Source organism: Panthera leo, chromosome A1, assembly GCF_018350215.1.
Source record: "Panthera leo isolate Ple1 chromosome A1, P.leo_Ple1_pat1.1, whole genome shotgun sequence".
NCBI lineage: Eukaryota > Metazoa > Chordata > Mammalia > Carnivora > Felidae > Panthera > Panthera leo.
Window position 1 is genome coordinate 195,472,777 of NC_056679.1, and position 16,564 is coordinate 195,489,340.

The 16,564-nt window shown below is 50.6% G+C and overlaps 1 protein-coding gene and 1 long non-coding RNA gene across 3 annotated transcripts in view; one reads left to right on the forward strand and one right to left on the reverse strand.

The window, feature by feature from the left end:
* Positions 1-5,160: 5,160 nt before the first annotated feature.
* On the reverse strand, positions 5,161-9,103 carry LOC122226160. Its single transcript, XR_006205500.1, has 3 exons — positions 8,448-9,103; positions 8,089-8,307; positions 5,161-6,070 (listed from the first exon to the last, which is right to left on the reverse strand). It is a non-coding gene; the product is annotated as an uncharacterized LOC122226160 (long non-coding RNA).
* A 1,711-nt stretch (positions 9,104-10,814) lies between these two features.
* The window catches only part of TNIP1 (TNFAIP3 interacting protein 1), a 52,766-nt gene continuing 47,016 nt past the window's right edge, over positions 10,815-16,564 (forward strand). The window contains exon 1 of one of the 2 annotated variants that reach the window (XM_042948854.1): positions 10,815-10,900. The gene's annotated coding sequence lies outside the window, so the exon portion shown is untranslated. The remainder of the gene's footprint in view (positions 10,901-16,564) is intronic. The other variant, XM_042948882.1, reaches the window with a different exon arrangement.

Here is a 16,564-nt window from a genome sequence, read left to right on the forward strand (position 1 = left end):
CTCATGCTCTTGACTGGGAATCCGAGTGAGAGTCTGAGCTAACATCTAGCCTGGAAAGGCTGCCTCAGTCCCCTCCAGGTCTCAGATACTCCCTCCTCCCTCTGCTGCCTGGACGTGTCTCTGTGCATTCTTCATTCATTACAACCAAACCAAAACTTCCTCTTTTGAGCTCTTCAAGGGCACCAGATGTGATCGTGATCTGGGGAGGCCCGCGGAAAGTTTCTACTTTGTGAAGATCACTGATAAGCAGCAGCTTCTCCGTCTCCCTTCCATCGGATGTGTTTCTGCTCTGAGACTTGGGTCTGAAGTTGTCTGGTGACGGTGACAGAGGTGCGAGGGCGCCTGCTGACTGGGGGGCCCTGCTCCCTATCCTGACTGACCTGACCTACTTTGACAAATCAAGTGTGTCTGCTATAGTAGCTGTGCAGGGGGCACGGGGTTTGGGAAACTTGAGTGACCTTGGGCCCGCCACTGCCCTTACTGGGTCTCAGTTTCTACATTTGTACAGTGAAGGGTTGGATCCAACAATTTTTTTTTTAATTTTTTTAAATGTTTATTTGTTTTTGAGAGAGAGAGACAGAGCGTGAGCAGGGGAGGGGCAGATAGAGAGGGAGACACAGAATCCAAAGCAGGCTCCCGGCTCTGAGCTATCAGCACAGAGCCCAACTTGGGGCTCGAACCCACAAACCATGAGATCATGACCTGAGCCAAAGTCAGACGCTTAACTGACTCAGCCACCGAGGCGCCCCTGGACCCAGTGGTTTTAAAGAGTCCTATCTTCATCTTTGCCATAATGAGGCTGAAAGCAAGATGGTTTATCTTGTTCTGTCCTCCACCAGGCTGGGAACCCACATCCCAGGAGAGTCAGCTGAGAGCTTTTTTGGGTATTTACCCAACTTACTGCAACTATTATCAAAAGACAAATTAACAAAGCTGCCACGTTAAAAGCTGTGGAGTCAGGCCCTTGCCGCTAACTGACTGTGAGCATGGCATTTCTGAGCCTCAGTTTCCTCATCTAGAGAACAGGGCGTCTAGTTCCACCCATCTCTTAGCCTTTGAGATGGAAATGAGGTAATGCAGGGAAGTACTCGGCAGGGGCCTGCCTTGCCCAGAGTCAGCTGTCGGCCACCACCTGCCCAGAGCCAGGCCCCGTTGTAGGAGGCTGATAAGTGGATCCCAAGATGTTTTCTGATTCTGCTATCAAGTCAACTGCAGATCACAGAGGCACCCAAAAACAAACATGAAAGCACCTTAAAAACATGTGCCGAGGGAAGAACAGTTCTGGGAGTGGCAAGGAACGAGTGATGGAATCGGAGGGAATAGAAGGGGGAGGCCCCCTGAGGCCAAGGGGAACACACAAGCAGAGAGGCCAGGAATGTCTTGAATTCCCAGAAACCAGGAATGAGGATAGCTGAAACTGATCACTCGCAATGTACAAGCCTGTTGTAGTTCCTCAAGGTGCAATTTTCACTTGCTTTTCAGTTAAGGTGGGTTGCATTCTGGGATTGGTCTCTAGTAGGAGGGAGACCCTTAGGGCTTGTGGGATGAGGCAGACGGCATTAGAAATGGGAGTGTGCACCCAGCTATGGGGGAATGTCAGGATTTTACCTTACACCACAGGGGAGCCTTTGGAGGTTCTTAGAGGGAAGGTATGCATCTAGCCACACACTTGAGAAAAACCAACCGTGTGAGGGAAGGGTGGCCAGTTGGAAGGCTAAAGCAACAATCCCACTTAAGACTCAGGTGCCTGCAGAGCAAATCACATTTTTTTTCCCTTGGAGCTGTGGCAGAGGAGGCAGCAGCCACTATTCAGAATCCCTGCACTTCATTCATTCATTCATTCATTCACTCTTGCAGCTTACACTTCTGGAATGCCTCCTGTATGCCATGCCATATGTGGTGGATACTAAAGATATCAAAACTTAAGACTGTTGCCTCCTAATCCTTGAGAGTGGACATTTGAGTGTCCCTGTCACCCAGCTTACTCCAAAACACGCTGTTAAATGACACCGGAGATTGCTTCTGTGGCCAAAGTTCAATGGAGAGAAGTGGCGGGGGACTAAATTAAAACTAAAAGGAAAGAGAAAGCAGAAGCCCAAACCACTGCTGTCTCAAAATGGGAGAAAAGGAGGATGGTGGTGATGTTCTAAGTGTGGAAGGGGCCCTCGGAAAGTCTCACCTCCCTCTCCCTCTCACAGACAACTGTCCCAAGGGCACTTAGCGTTTCTGCGGCAGGCAGAACTGGAACCCTGCAGTCCTGCCCCATCTGGTGCTCTTGGACCCCCGCCCGTGTCTTCTCCCACTGTCTTCCTTCTTCCCCCTTCTGCCACGGGGCTTCTCTCAGCCTCTCCCCAGCTCCGCCCCTTGCTCTTCGCCCAGCCTCCTGCCTCCAGCCCTGCATTTTCCGTTCAGAGTGAACCCTTCTCAGAAGCTCCAGACTGGGAAGCTCCAACCTCGCTCTTTGGGGCCACAGGGAAACATCTGAAGTGACTGGCCGGGAGGCGGTTGCCCTTCTAACCCGAGCAGAGAGCCGCTATTTGAGAACTGCCACGGCCACATTTCCAGCTGTTGGACAGCGGTGTGGGAACTGCTGGCTATCTGGAACCCCCTGATGTTTACTGTGCCCCAGCTTTGCTGAGAATAATGGGTAATCCCACGGGAGGAGGGCAAGGGTGATCACCCTTATTCTAATGAGCAAACCAAGGGTCCAAGCGGTCAAACAAACTGCCTGAAGGTACAGGACACGTGGATTGAGCTGGAAATGGTCTTGCAGCTCATCCAAACCAACGCTCTTGTTTCAGGAGTTCAAAAATCAAGACCCAGTGACCATGGTCTTACTAAAGGCTAGATCTGGGGTTAGCACCTGGGTCTCCTGATTCCTGCTCTGCTCACTACTCACAGGTCTTCCTCCTCTTGGTTACGGAAGCCAGGCTGAGCTGAGAATGGGAGGGAGAAGTGTCAAGTTGCCCAACCCGAATTTCAGAACCCAAAAGCAGCACATCGGTGTTCTAACAGGCCTCTTAGACCTCAGGTTTCCCCAGGCAGACTTCCTCACTTTACAGTTGGGTTAGGCAAGCAGGAAATTCTAGTTCTTAACTGAGCCCTCTACTCAGAGGTTAACCTATGGAGGCAGGCAGGATGGCTGGATCGAATCCCAGTCAGCCACTTAGAAGTAGATAAGTCACTTGGCCTCCCTATGCCTTGGTTTCCTCATCTGTAAAATGGGAATGACAAAGGTTGCTATTTCACAAGGTTGTTGTGAATCAAAGAAGCCAATGCATGCACATCTCTGAGCACACTATCTGGGACATAATAAGAACTCAATAAATATCAGCTCTTTGGTATTAATAAGTAGGCTAGGTTCCATTTCATAAAGGAGAAGAAACCAGAAGGGGAGTCTAGGCTAAAGTGTGGACCTTACCCTCCAGCCAGCCCCAAAGATGCAAGGGACAGGAGATGTCCTTTAGAAAGACATCTCTGTGGCCAGTGTGAAGAAGGAAACGGGCTGGGAGACCATTGGACTGGCTTGCAGTGTTCCTCCGATATAGAAGGATGAGGACAGGAGCCAGGGCAGGAAAGCAGACATGGAGAAAAGAGCCTTAAGAAAAACATGGTGGTGTGAGAAACCAAGGAAACTGCCCAATCTGCCATGGGGGATTAGAGAGGGAGGGAGATACAAAGCCAGAGGTAATGTCATTACCCGGGACCCCAGAGGCAGCAGGTGCTTTTAAAAGCAGCATGTGAGGCCGGAGATCTCCAGTGCAGGCCATCTCACTACCCACCTCTCAGGTGAGAACTGGAGAAGCCATACGGGAGCTGTCTGGCAATGGCCCCTTCCCCTGGGCCAGCTGTTGTAGCAGTTTGCAGAACATGCATTTCCTTCTGTGGGACGGTCTCACTCCTCCCTCTCAGCTACCCCCATCTGCCTAGTGTGCTGCCAGCTGCAGCCAGAACCACCTAGTGGCTACCTCATTGGGATGGCCTTGGACCTTGACCTGGAGATAGCCATGGGCGGGGCTGGGAGGGCCTGACAGGTGAGCAGGGAGGGTGGGGAATGGATCTAGAGATCCCAAGTCTGTGCTGGGCTAGTGATTTCTGTTCTCCCACATGGCTGGTGTCCACTCAAAGCCCCCAAATCCCATTTATCACACACACAGAATTCCACATCACTGCCAGTCATACCCATGGGGACACACCATGTATATCCCAGAATCAGAAGCACACTGCTGGTAACACACACACACAGAAATGCACACTGTGGACCACACGGGAAAATAAAATGATTAGGCCCACAAATACGCCGCTCAGAAATACAGATACTGTTGTCCATATGCGTACTACACGAAACTCCTCACACAAGTACCTAGACTCGCCTTTCACACGCGCTCACCAGAGCACATATGCACTCATACTTTCCTTGGCACACAGCCTTAGTGTGTGGCACACAACTCCAGGAATCACTGACCTGCCTGCTCTCGGGTATGTTCTTCGACAGCAGAACAAACAACCAGGCTCTGTGGAGAGCAGACTTTGCGCCCAAATGCTCTGGACTTGAGCTCTGCTCCTGTTTGCAGCCCTGCTCTGGGGGAGGCAAGACCAGCTCCTTGGAGAACCAGGCAGTAAGCGGGATCCGCCTTTGAGAGGAACGAAATCCCCAGGGAAGTCTTTGTGGCGTAGTGAGGCTCAACTGAGTGAAATGTAAAGAGGCAGGAGGGAGAGATTTGCTGTCAACAGCCCCCATCCCACTCGGTCCACTTTTCAAGGAGTGTTCTAGAAGCTGGCGGTGAAAGGGTTAACAGTGGCACTGCTGCACACCCCACCTTCGGGCTTTGGAAAACCTGAGTGCAGGGATTTGCCCAAGCGGAGTCAGGGTCCCTACGTCCCCGCTTGCCTTTTAGCTGTCCCCAGGACAAAAGTCCCCAGGTGAGTGAGATGGAAACCCAAAATGAAACTTTGCTAGGCTTCTCCCACTCGAGCTTTGACACTGTCACTCTGGTCAGCGGCAACAGCAGCGGCTCCAACTCCACCCTCGGCATTGCTCTCCAAGGCCTGGTGTCCCCTTGGGGGTGCACTGCGTTCTCTGGGGCAGACCTGCCTTCCCCTCACTGGGCCTCAGCGCCCCCCCCCCCCCCGCCACACCTCCCACTTTCCTACCTAGGTGGCTGTTCTGGGGACAAGATGAGACGCAGCACAGGAGGAGCCTAGCACAGTGCTGTCTCTCCCTTTGCCCCTCTCCTGTTCTGGGGTCCAGGTTAATTGGAGTCCATCATTTGCATAGACATGAGACCTCACCCCGGGGAAATTCCCCCTGGTGACCAGGCTTCCTTTCTGAGGTCAGGCCACATCATCAGACTCAGCTCCTTCCTCTCCAGCTCGCCCCAGCCTCTTACTGGCTTTGGCCCCTGGTATCTGGCAGGTGGAGATCCAAGTTCCCAGACTGAGTCCTATCTTGTGATCAGGGATGCTGTCCAAGAGAATGTGAGGGTGGGGGGTGGGCTAGGGGCCTGGAGCAAAATCAGAAGTGGTCGTGACCCATGCTCAAGGGCTAGAGGAAAGGCAGCAGGCAGGAGGTGGTTGAGAAGCCTAGTAATGCCAGCTTGTCAGGAACTCCCAGCCTGGCCTTGGGCATAGGCCTTCCCCTCCCCGAGCCTTAGTTTCCCCTTCTGTCCAGCCAGGGGAGTGGCCAAGATAATCTGTAAGCTTTGTTCCAGATCAAATGAGCTAAGAAGCCACTTCCTTTAGCAGCACAGTCTTGCAACATTCGTCCTTGGATCTTCTTCCTTTGACAAGAACCTTGCAACATACTGCCCTATATCTGTTTTTCTTTCCTTTCCTTGGAAAGCACAATTTTGCAAAATGCATTCCTGAATCCCACTTTCCAGATGCCGACAGAATCAACATGTACCTCCTCTCCTCGGAGCGACTTGGTTTGAGGTTTAATTTTTCCTTTCACATCCACTATGTAGAATGCCGTGTGACCACAAAAAGTGGAACAGAGCTCCCTTTTCTCCAGATTCTAAGATCAGTTGTCCTCTTGGTCTCTGACACTGGTACTGAGAAGGCACTTTCCCTGGAACAAAAAGGGGGAACAATGAGGTCCTGGGACAACCTGCATCAGAACCAACTCTTAGAAAGGCAGCTTTGAGAGAGGGAGTCACAACTTTGAATCACCTGGGGAGCTTTTAAATACCAGTCCCAGGCCACCCCCCCACCCAAGATTCTGATATAATTAGTCTGGAGTAGGGCCTGGGCATCTGTGTTTTTTTAATGCATTTAAAATTTTTTATTTTAGAGAGAGTGCAAGCAGGGGAGAGGGGCAGAGGGAGCAAATCTCAAGCAGGCTCCATACCCAGCACAGAGCCTGACTAGGGGCTCGATCCCAAGACCCTGGGATCATGACCTGAGCTGAAATCAAGAGTCAGACACTCAACTGACTGAGCGACCCAGGTGCCCCGAGCATCTGTATTTTTACAAAGCTCTTCAGGTGATTCTAATGTCCAGCCAGGATCAAGAGCCACTGATCTAAGGCCCTACCCAAGACCAAATCTGGCAGATGCTAAAGTTGATGAACCCCTGACCTATGATATTCTTTATGAAATTATCCTATCTATTTATTTAGTTTTAATTTTTTGAGGGAGAGACAGAGCGTGAGCAAGGGAGGGGCAGAGAGAGGGTGAGACAAAATCCGAAGCAGGCCCCAGGCTCTGAGCTGTCAGCACAGAGCCCGACACTGGGCTCAAACCCAAGAACGCGAGATCATGACCTGAGCTGAAGTTGGACGCTCAACCAGACTGAGCCACCCAGGTGCCCCTGAAATTATCTTAATGGGCATTTCTTCTATGCACACAGGTATTCCCAGGATTATGCATGGACAAAAAGAATTGACTCCCTTTCACAGATGAGGAAGATAAAGGACAGAGAGAGGAAATTGCTGCTCAGGTCATACAAGGTTAGTAGTGGTCCTGGCACCTAGTGGAAGCTTATAGACTCAAAGTATTCTGGGGGGCACCTGGGTGGCTCAGTCAGTTAAGTGTCCGAATCTTGATTTCAGCTCAGGTCATGATCTCACGGTTTCTGAGTGCAAGCCCCACATCAGGTTCCACACTGACAGTATGGAGCCTGCTTAGGATTCTCTCTCTCACCCTCTCTGTCTCTGCCCCTCCCATGTTCGCTCTCTCTTGCTCTCTCTCAAAAATAAGTAAAAAACAAAACCAAAACAAGAAAAAAACTTTTAAAAATTTACTAAAATTTTTTCTTTCCAAAAGTCACGCATTTGTTACATGGGTGACCCAGAGAAGTACTAGCAGGCTAGTCCCACTGGTCTGTGACAGTGAGTTCTTGGCTGCCTTTCTATGAGCAGATAATTCTTACTTTGGAGTTAGAAGACCCAGTTAGGGATCTTCGACCTTTCAAACTACTAAGTACTGAGATAACCCCTGGGAGCTTACTAAAAATGCTGCCACTAGGGCCCTGTCCCCCAGAGAATATGATTTCTTAGGTCTGTGGTGGGACCCAGAGGTCGGCCCAGAGTCCTGCTAGGTCCCAATGGTACAAGGATTTCCCATCCTTGAGGAGCATTCAACAGACTTGGTCAATCAGGAAACCCGAGGAGTCAAATTTAGCATTTGCTAAATAAATATCGACTGACTATTGTGAGACTGGCCCAGTGCTGTTCCCACAACATCAATAAGACCAGAGACGTCAGGGTTAGAGAGGTGGGATTGGGTGATTAGGTATCAAAGGAGAGGGGCCTGTGCATATGCAAATTTCACCCATCTTTTGAGGTCTGGCACAGGCCTTGTCCCCTTCAGGTGACCTCTGCAGATATGACCTGAGTTTGAACTCCAGCTGTGCCATGTGTTAGCTATTGGCTTAAACCACTATGAAGCTGAGTTTCCTCATCCAAAACACAGTGGTACCAATCTCACAGGGTTCTGATGAGGAATGCATGAAAACAGTCTACTTAAGAGCCTTTAGCATCAGGTCAGGTACATGTTCATCTTAAATATTAGCTATTAGTGTTATTATTTCCTGATCGTCTTGGCCAGCCCTGATTTCTCCTTTCTCTGAACTTTTGGACTTCCTTACGGTGTCAAAATGGAAGGTCCCTTAGTGATCATCTTGTCTGATTCCTTCACAGTCTAGAAGGGGAAGCTGAGTATCAGAGAAGGGAAGGGACTTGCCCAGAGCCACACAGCAGAGCCAGGACTCAAACTTAGCTCCGCTAATGCCCAGTCCAAGGGCCTCTTCTTTCTTGATGTTCTTCCCGTGGCCTGAACAAAGAAGGCAATTTCAGAAAATCCATGGCTGGACAAAGAAGAGGTGAGAGACAAGACAGGGGAAGCTAAGTGTGTTCAGCATTCCAGTAAGGAGAGCCCAGAGCTAATCTTCCCCCAGGATGTGCAAGCCGTGTTCCTAACTGAAGATTCTAGTTCCTATGGGCCTACCTCCTTGAGCCTCCTTAGCCCTTCAAGGTCCTGCCACCATTTATGACGCCATGAGCAGGAACCGGTCCAAGCAAGGCTTTGTGAACTCATAGAGGATCTATGACTATTGTGGCCCGTGGAGAGAAAATATCATGTTTAGAGGGAACATTGCAATCCAGAAATGTCAGGGCTGAATGACACACAATACCGATGAGGAATCTGAAACCAGAATTCCTCAAGGAAGGGACATTCCTCAATTTCACAGAAGGCTCTGGCTGACCCAGATGGCTGGTCACAGGTCACCAGGAGGCTTCTCAAAGGGAGCCAGGGACACGATCTCTCTCTCTCTGATGCTGAGTCCTGCTACCATCCTAAGTCCCAGTTGGGGACATAGGTGACGGAGGCCCTGCAAGTTGGTATCAGAAGGCAGAGAGGGGAGCATCTGACAGCCTCAGTGTGAAGTGTATTTTTACTCCCTGCAGAGAAAAGGGTCTATGTGCAGGAGTGTGTATTATCCTTTGCACCTGGTCTAGCTCAGGGATTGGTGTTATTCGTCCTATGGAACTTTCTGTGATGATGGAAACATCTGCACAGTCTGGTATGGTAGCCACTTGGCCACATGTGGCTGTTGAACACTTAAAAAGTGGCCAGTGAGACCAAGGGACTGAGTGCAGTGTGGGAAACGGCACTAGACTAGGAGTCAGGAAGTCCCTTCATTTACTCACTTGGAAAGTCACTTCCCCTGTCTGGCCTTCACTTCCTTATCTGTAAAGTGAGGCTGTTGGGCCAGGAGGTGCCCCTAGCATTCCCCATGGGATTCCAATCCGAGGAACACAGAAGCAGCAGAGAACTGGATTCAGTGGACTCTCTCCCTCCCTCACCCCCTACCCTCCATTTCTCATCCCCCTGCTCAGGCTGAACGTGGCCCCATGTGACTTGGCCCTGTTTATTTCTCCAGGCCCAACTCTGTTACTTCCCCCTTGCCTGCTTCAAACTCCATGCTCTACTCAGAATGAACAATTTTCAGTTCCCTGAATGTATTCTCTCTTTGCATATTCTATTCCCTTTCCTAAGAACACCCTTCCTTGTGCTCTCGCTTTGGCCATTTTCAGGTCTCAGCTGACATGTCACTTCCTCCAGGAAGATGTCCCAGATCCCCCAATCCTGACTAGATGCTCCCCTGTCCAGGCTCCTGTAGTTCCCTGTATTTCTCCTGCCAAAACACATCTCTACCACACTTTGTTATAATTATCTATTAGCCTCCAGCCCCCAGAGCAATGCTATCTGATAGAACTTTCTGTGATGATGGAAATGTTCTATACGTGTGCAGTCTACCGTGATAGCCACATGTGGCTGGCTGCTGAGTGTCTGAAATGTGGCTAGTGCTCCTGAGGAACTGAGTTATTAACTTACTTAATTTTAACCAATTTATATTCAAATAGCCATGTATGGCTAACAGCTACTGTACTGGACAGGGCAGCCCCAGAGTCTGTGACCTCTGAGTAGGCAGGAAGTGGGTCTGACTGGTCCATTCTTGTATCCTCAGTGGTCTATAATGTTGCTGTTAAGAATAAAGAAACTCTGGAACCTGAAGTGACCAAGAAACCTGAAATGATCCAGAGCCAACCCATCCCCTCTGAAAGCATCTTTTCAGTGGATAATGAACTGAGATCTTATGTTTGTAAAGTACTTGAGAGTTTACAAAGGATGTCAGCAAACCATTTTATTTCAATTACCTTCACAGGAGGCAGGCCCAGCAGGACTCATTACCCCCATTTTACAGCAGGGGATCACTGAGGCTCCGGATGGGGAAGTGAGGCTCAGGAGAACGAGCTGGTTAGTGTAGAGCTGGGCTGCTCCGTGGTGGGTAGGTCCCTAAGGCCCCACTTGACATCGAAATGAAACCCAGCACAGTGGGAAGGAGTGAGCTTTTCCTTCCCTGTGGAGAGTCCACAGACAATGAATGGAAACAGACGGAAAAGGAATGGGAGGTGGGGAGGAGAAAGTGGGCTGGGCATCTGGAGGTTTCCTGAGGCCCTTGGGGGCTGGAATCCCCCACCTCAGGCAAAGGAGGAATTAGCAGTCCAAGGGAGAACCCAGGGGTGGGGTAGGTGGGCAGACCAGGTCGCCCCTGCCCCCCTGCCAGTTCCTGGTCCAGCCACAGAATCATCAGGCCCCCAGCTCCTCCCCAGAACTCCCTCCTCTCCCTGGAATGCTTGGCAAGTGATAGCCAGTCTGGGAAGCGACAGGTGGGGAACCGACAAAGAAGGGCCCTGTGCTCTGCCAGGGGGCAGGATGGGGCCTCAGCTGGGCCTTGTGGGGCTGCCTGGCGGCTGGCTCCTCCGTCTCGGGGAATTCCCCTCCTGCCTAAAAGTCAACCCAGCCCAGCCCTCCTTCCTGCAGAAGCACAGCGAGCAGAGAAGCCTTCACAGGGCGGCAGCCCCCACTGCACCCACCTTCGTCTTCTGCCCCAGGTGAGTGACCCAGCCTGGGCGTCCATGAGCCAGGACAGGGGTGAGGGCTCACTGCACAAGGGTGCCGGGGCCACCAGATCACCCCCCAGCTCTGCGCCAAGAGCCACCTGGCCTCCTACTTTCCTGCCAGCTGGGTTCGGCTGGTCCCTTGTGCCAGCTCCCTCTCCCCCCCCCCCCGCCCCCCCCCCCACCAAGGGCTTGGGCTCTGGGCCTCTCTCTGCCTCCTTGCCTGGCCTCATTCTCCTCTTGCTGCTCTCCCTCCATTTCTTATTTCCTCTTCCTGTCCCCCTCTTCTTGCCCCCTCCTCAGCCAGTGTTTTTCTCTCTAGTCGCTGCCAGTTCTTCCAAAGGGAAGGAAAAGAAAAGTCGCTTTTTGTCTTACCCTTCCCTGAAGGAAAGGGATTGGGCTCACCAGTGTGAATGTGGATTTGTGTCGGTGTTGAGAATGTGTGTCCATGTTTGCGAGCATGTGTCAGATCTATGGAGGTATATATGCATGGGCCTGAGCGCAAGTTCACAAGCATGTCTGTGTTGGGGAGTGTCTGGGTCATTATGTGAATGTGTGTGTGAATGTGAGCTTTGGAGGGTGAGTGTGTGCGTGTGTATCAGGCACTTTAGTGGTCTACAGCGAGGTAGGAAGAGACCAGGTGGGAGTCTAGCCCCGCCTTCCTTGGGAACACGATGGAAGGCTGGGACCCTCCTTAGCGCTGGGGCAAATGCATCTCTGGAGGGCTCTCTCACCTGCTTTCTCCCTAGGGCTGGCTGGACCCTTCTGCGGTTGAACCTTTAACAGAGGGCCTCAGGCGCTGGGAGTGGGTGAGAGCTGGCAGGCAGTGGTGATACGGCCTCCTCTTTAAACCCCAAGCAGTCCAGATTTTCCAGAGCTGGTCAGAGGCCCAGCCCAGGGAAGTCCCTTGCTAGGAGGAGCAAGAAGCAGAGACCAAGTCCCTGGCACAGCTGCTTCTGGGCTGGAGAACAATGGAGGGGGAAGCAGGAGGGACCCTGGGAGAGGGAGAATGAGAGAGGACACGGGGTGAGGCTGAAGGAGGATGGCTCTCTGGGCCCTGTCAGGGCTTCCCAGGATTAGGAAATGTCTGGTTCCCATGGGGCTGCCTCCCTCAGGGGATGGGCTTGGCTGGCCTCTCTCCGCTTCCAGGAGGGTGACAAGGAGCAAACGTGGATCCGAACCCAGATCTGGCTTGACATGCTGACCTGAAGACAGGGAGGCCCAAGGGAGAGGAGGTGGACCAGGGGAAGCCTGGGGCTCCCAGGAACTGTGGGAGGTGCCTGGTTAGGCCACATATGCTCCGAGGCCGGGAATTTCCCCCAGAGTCACTTGGCTCTTTCCTCTCTGCCAGTGGTGTCCTAGAAACCCTAGTGTGACTGGCAGGCCCAGGGCCGCAGCGGAAACAGCTGGGAGGGAGAAAGAGGAAAACAGGAAAGACCCTGGAGAAAAAGTCAAGAGAAATGCCTTCTAGGCCTGGTGCTTCCCAGAACGCTTTGTGAGGTCTAGGGCAAGTTCATCCTCAGCTCTGGGCCCTGGGCATCACTGCCTTTAACTCACCCCAGGCCCCGTGGCATCTCGTTCTTTCTCTACCCTATGCATCAGACTCTACACTTCAGGTTATTGGTGAGGAAACAGGCAGAGGGCTATCATGAGGTGTAAGGGCAGGGCTGGGACCTAAACCCAGGTCTGTCTGACTCCAGAGCCCACACCCTAACCCTTGCATGGCATGCATGCTCTTGGAGGAGGGGGAAATCATGAATATGAGATGCTTTAGTTCACCTTAAGGTGTATAATCAATGTGAAAAGTTATGGATATCTTAAAGCCATTCTATCCATCCCTCTGGCAGTTATTGGGAGGTAGACAGAATTAAAAACGCTTCTTAGGCCGAGGGTGGGAAGCAGAGACCGTAGGTACTGCCCACTTATTTATTTCTTACCAAAAAATATGATTACCTACGACAATTTCAGTCAACATCATGTGCTCGATGTGCATTTCTCATTTAGCTATCACTAAAATCTCTCTCTCTCGTGTGCACACACCCAATACCAAAAAGCACCTAGAATCCACCGTGGGTTTCATATTCCCAAGATTGCCCTGGGCTATGGAGACAGGAGCCCGGATGGAAGGAGGGGACCCAGACCCAGGATTGCTCTTTTCCTAGTTCATTAGCTGCTCACCTTGACTTTCATTCACCTCTAGTCAAGACCCCAGCTCACAAACTCACCTAATAGAGTGAGGCCGAGTTTGTTGGTTTTAGAAGCTTCACTTCCCATTGGTGAGGTGTGTGAAAATAGGACTGCTCTAGGAGCAGGAGCTGTAGGTCCTAGCCCTGAATATGAACCACAGACTTGCTGTAAGACCTCCAGCAAGTTCCTACCCTTCTCTGGCCCTCAGAAGCTTCATCCCTATGAGAAAAAGGCTGGGTCTGATCCTTTCGAAACAACCCTTTAAGGACTGGCATTTTGAGCTCTGTCTTAGTAGCTGGCAAGCCTCTGGCATAATGCTCAAGAGCGTTAAGCGGTTAGGAGTCTGGATCTTCAGGCTCCAGTTACCTGTTGCTGTGTAAGACCTTGCACAAGTCATCTAACACCTCAAAGCCCCAGTTTCAACTGTGAAGTGGGGATGGCAGTGGTAATAACCTCATGGTGGCTGGGAGATACCCTGTTATGTTAAAGTGCAGACCTAGCACATAGCAAACACTCCATAAATGCTACCTCTTAACCTTTTTAATATGCTACCTCCACTCTGCTTTAGAAACTTGATTTGGAGCTTAATCAGGTACGGGTGAGTTTGGGGGTATGTTTTTTGTTTCCCTCAAACGTGGGCTTAGATCTTCCTTCGGGGCAGCCTTACTGGAAGTGGTGCAAGGGTAGGGAGTGGCAGGAAGGAGATTGGGAAGTTTCATGTTTTAAAACAAAACAAAATAAAACACAGGCCTTTGATTCTCCTCTGAGGTAGAGCTTTGTGCCCGTGGTTGTTGTCACTCTGGAAGAGCAAGAGGTTTCCAGCTGCCTGGGTCACTCAGCTTCCGGCTTGGACATCTCCTTCTAGATCTGAGGGTGGCAGGGGGTGCCAGGTGAGGGGTGCTGTTTCCCACTCCACCTGGGGGCTAGGGTCCCATAGAGGATGTGGATGGTGACATGGAACTTGGGGAGGATGCATTCCTGGGTTTAACAGTGAAGTTCTGTCCAGTGCTGGCAATCCATGTTTAGATGCCACTATCATTTTTTTTTTTTTTTTTTACTTTAAAAAATGTTTATTTATTTATTTTGGGAGAAATAGAGAGAGGGAGAGAGAATGAGTGGGGGAGGGGCAGAGAGAGTGAGGGAGAGAGAGAATCCCAAGCAGACTCCTTGCTCAGCACAGAGCGGACTCGGGGCTCGATCTCATGACTGTGGGGTCATGACCTGAGCCAAAATCAAGTTGAGTCAGATGCTCAACCAACTGAGCCACCCAGGTGCCCCAATTTTGCTTTCTGTAAAATTGCCACTATCATTTCTTGAGTGCCTACTGGGTGCCAAGCTTTGGGGTTTACTTGCATTATCTCATTTATCTTGATGATCACCTTAGGGGTAAGGTACAATTATTTTCTCCATTTTTTTAGGGAGGGACTGAGGCTTAGGGAGGCCACCCAGGTAGCAAGTGGTTGAGTAGGGGTTAGAACCCAATTAGTTAAATTCATAGCCTATGGTCATAATGAATGTTGAGTTTGTGTAAGAAAAATCATGATACTGGGAAAACAACATGGTACAGTGGAAAGAGTACACATGACTGGAAATCAAGGTCATGGTTTCCAACCGTGAAGGCATCACTCAATGTATGTGGCCCTGAACAAGTCCTTTACCACACTGAGGTCTTGGTTTCCCTACCTATCAAATAGGGGATTGTGAACAATGGTCTCCATGGCTAATGTGGTGGGATGCTCTGAATTCAAACTAAGACTTAAAAGGAAGGATGGGTGTGCTCATGACCTTGAAGAGGTAAGTTTTCTCACATATTGTAAGTGTGAAAAACTATCCCAAGATTGGAAACCAGGCAAAAAAATGATCATATGACCTTTTTATGTAGTACCAGAGCACTGTCCAATAAGTCCACCTAGGAGTCATCAGACGCTTTAAGGCATGAAACTATTTGTCTAACTCTCTAAGGTCAGATATTTTACAAAAACAGTTGAAATGGTTTGGAAACAAAACGCAAATAGTTGGAGACTCTTCGTTTTTTAAAGTAAATTTCGGTGTTCATGAGAAGACAAGTTGAGAGAAGAAAGACAGCATTCCAGGAGGAGGCAAATTGGGAAGTGTAGACAAATAGCAAGAAGAAAACCAGTTTGGGGAAGCCTAATGGGTGGTGGTGATGCCTGAGAGCTGCTTATAAACCGTGGGATGGCGATTCTAATCCCCCTGTACCCCACCCCCCATTGGTGACACTCAGTGGTGCTTTGCTTGGCCTTTGCATTCCCTCCCCCCACCTCTTTAAAAATCAGAGTATCTGAGTACTTATCTTCATAATTAAAATGAACCAGAATATTGTTTTGAGAATTTGATAACACTTTCGAAGTAACTTAGAGCATCCCAGAATTTGGAAACGTCTTTGAGGTAACTGAATTTACAAAGCTACAAAGGAGACTCCTTGGATTGGGTCTATATTTGGGTAGGCGTGTGTGTGTTTATGTGTATGTTCACACAGTCACAGTTGATTGACAGATCTCTCCTTCCCTAAAATGAGGGCCTGTATGAAATACCTCCCCAAATCCTTTCTGAGGATGAGGGCCTGTCAATGACTAAGTTTTCACCACTTCCGGAGAAAAGGGTCTTTTGCAATCGATTTTTCATAAAGCTATATTTACCCCATGAAAAGAGCTGTCCTTTATTCCAAGTTCAGGTCCTTCCACTTTTTGAAATTAAAACTCTCTTTTAAATAAAATGACGGGCTTAAAAAGAAACAACAACAAAAAAGAGTTCCCACCGTTAAACCAAGCCGCTTCTTAAGGGTCTGGGAAATCCCACAGCTCTTCAGGGGATCTGGCCCACTTATATGTAGGCACAGTGGGAGGCGGGCTCTGGATTTGCCCACTTGGGTTTGAATCTTGGTTCAGCCACTTACTATCATCTAACCTCTCTGTGCCTGTAAATTTATTTACGGTAAACAAGGGAATAAAACCCATCTCACTAGGGTGGCGTGCGAAGGAAATCAAGTAATTAATGCATGCAAAGTGCTTACAATGTCTGGAGCAGTAAGTATGCAAACAATCTTCTTTAGGGGTCCTCGAATTTGTGGGAACTCTATGAAGTTGTCCAGGAGCGCCCTGGACCCAACTCTGGGGCCCTGAGCTCCAGCTCTGGCTCAGCTCCAGATGCTTACGTGCCTTTTGGCAAGTCCCCTCTCCGCTCGGGTCGGTGTGCCCCTCCGCAGCAAGGAAGCGGTGGGGTGGTCTCTGCGGTTGTTCTCCGCTCTGAAATTCCGGCCTCATCCCGGGCTCCGGGGCTTCCGGCGCGGGGACTGCCGCGAGGGGCTGCCCAGGCTCGGGAGGTCACAGCCCGAGGGGCGGGCCTGCGGGAGTGGGCACCGGCGGCCGCTCGGCTGCTCTCCGCCCCGGACCTCCCAGGGCGGCCGCTGTTTACCTCGTTTCGTCCCACCCCCGCGGCCGCGGGCCCGCC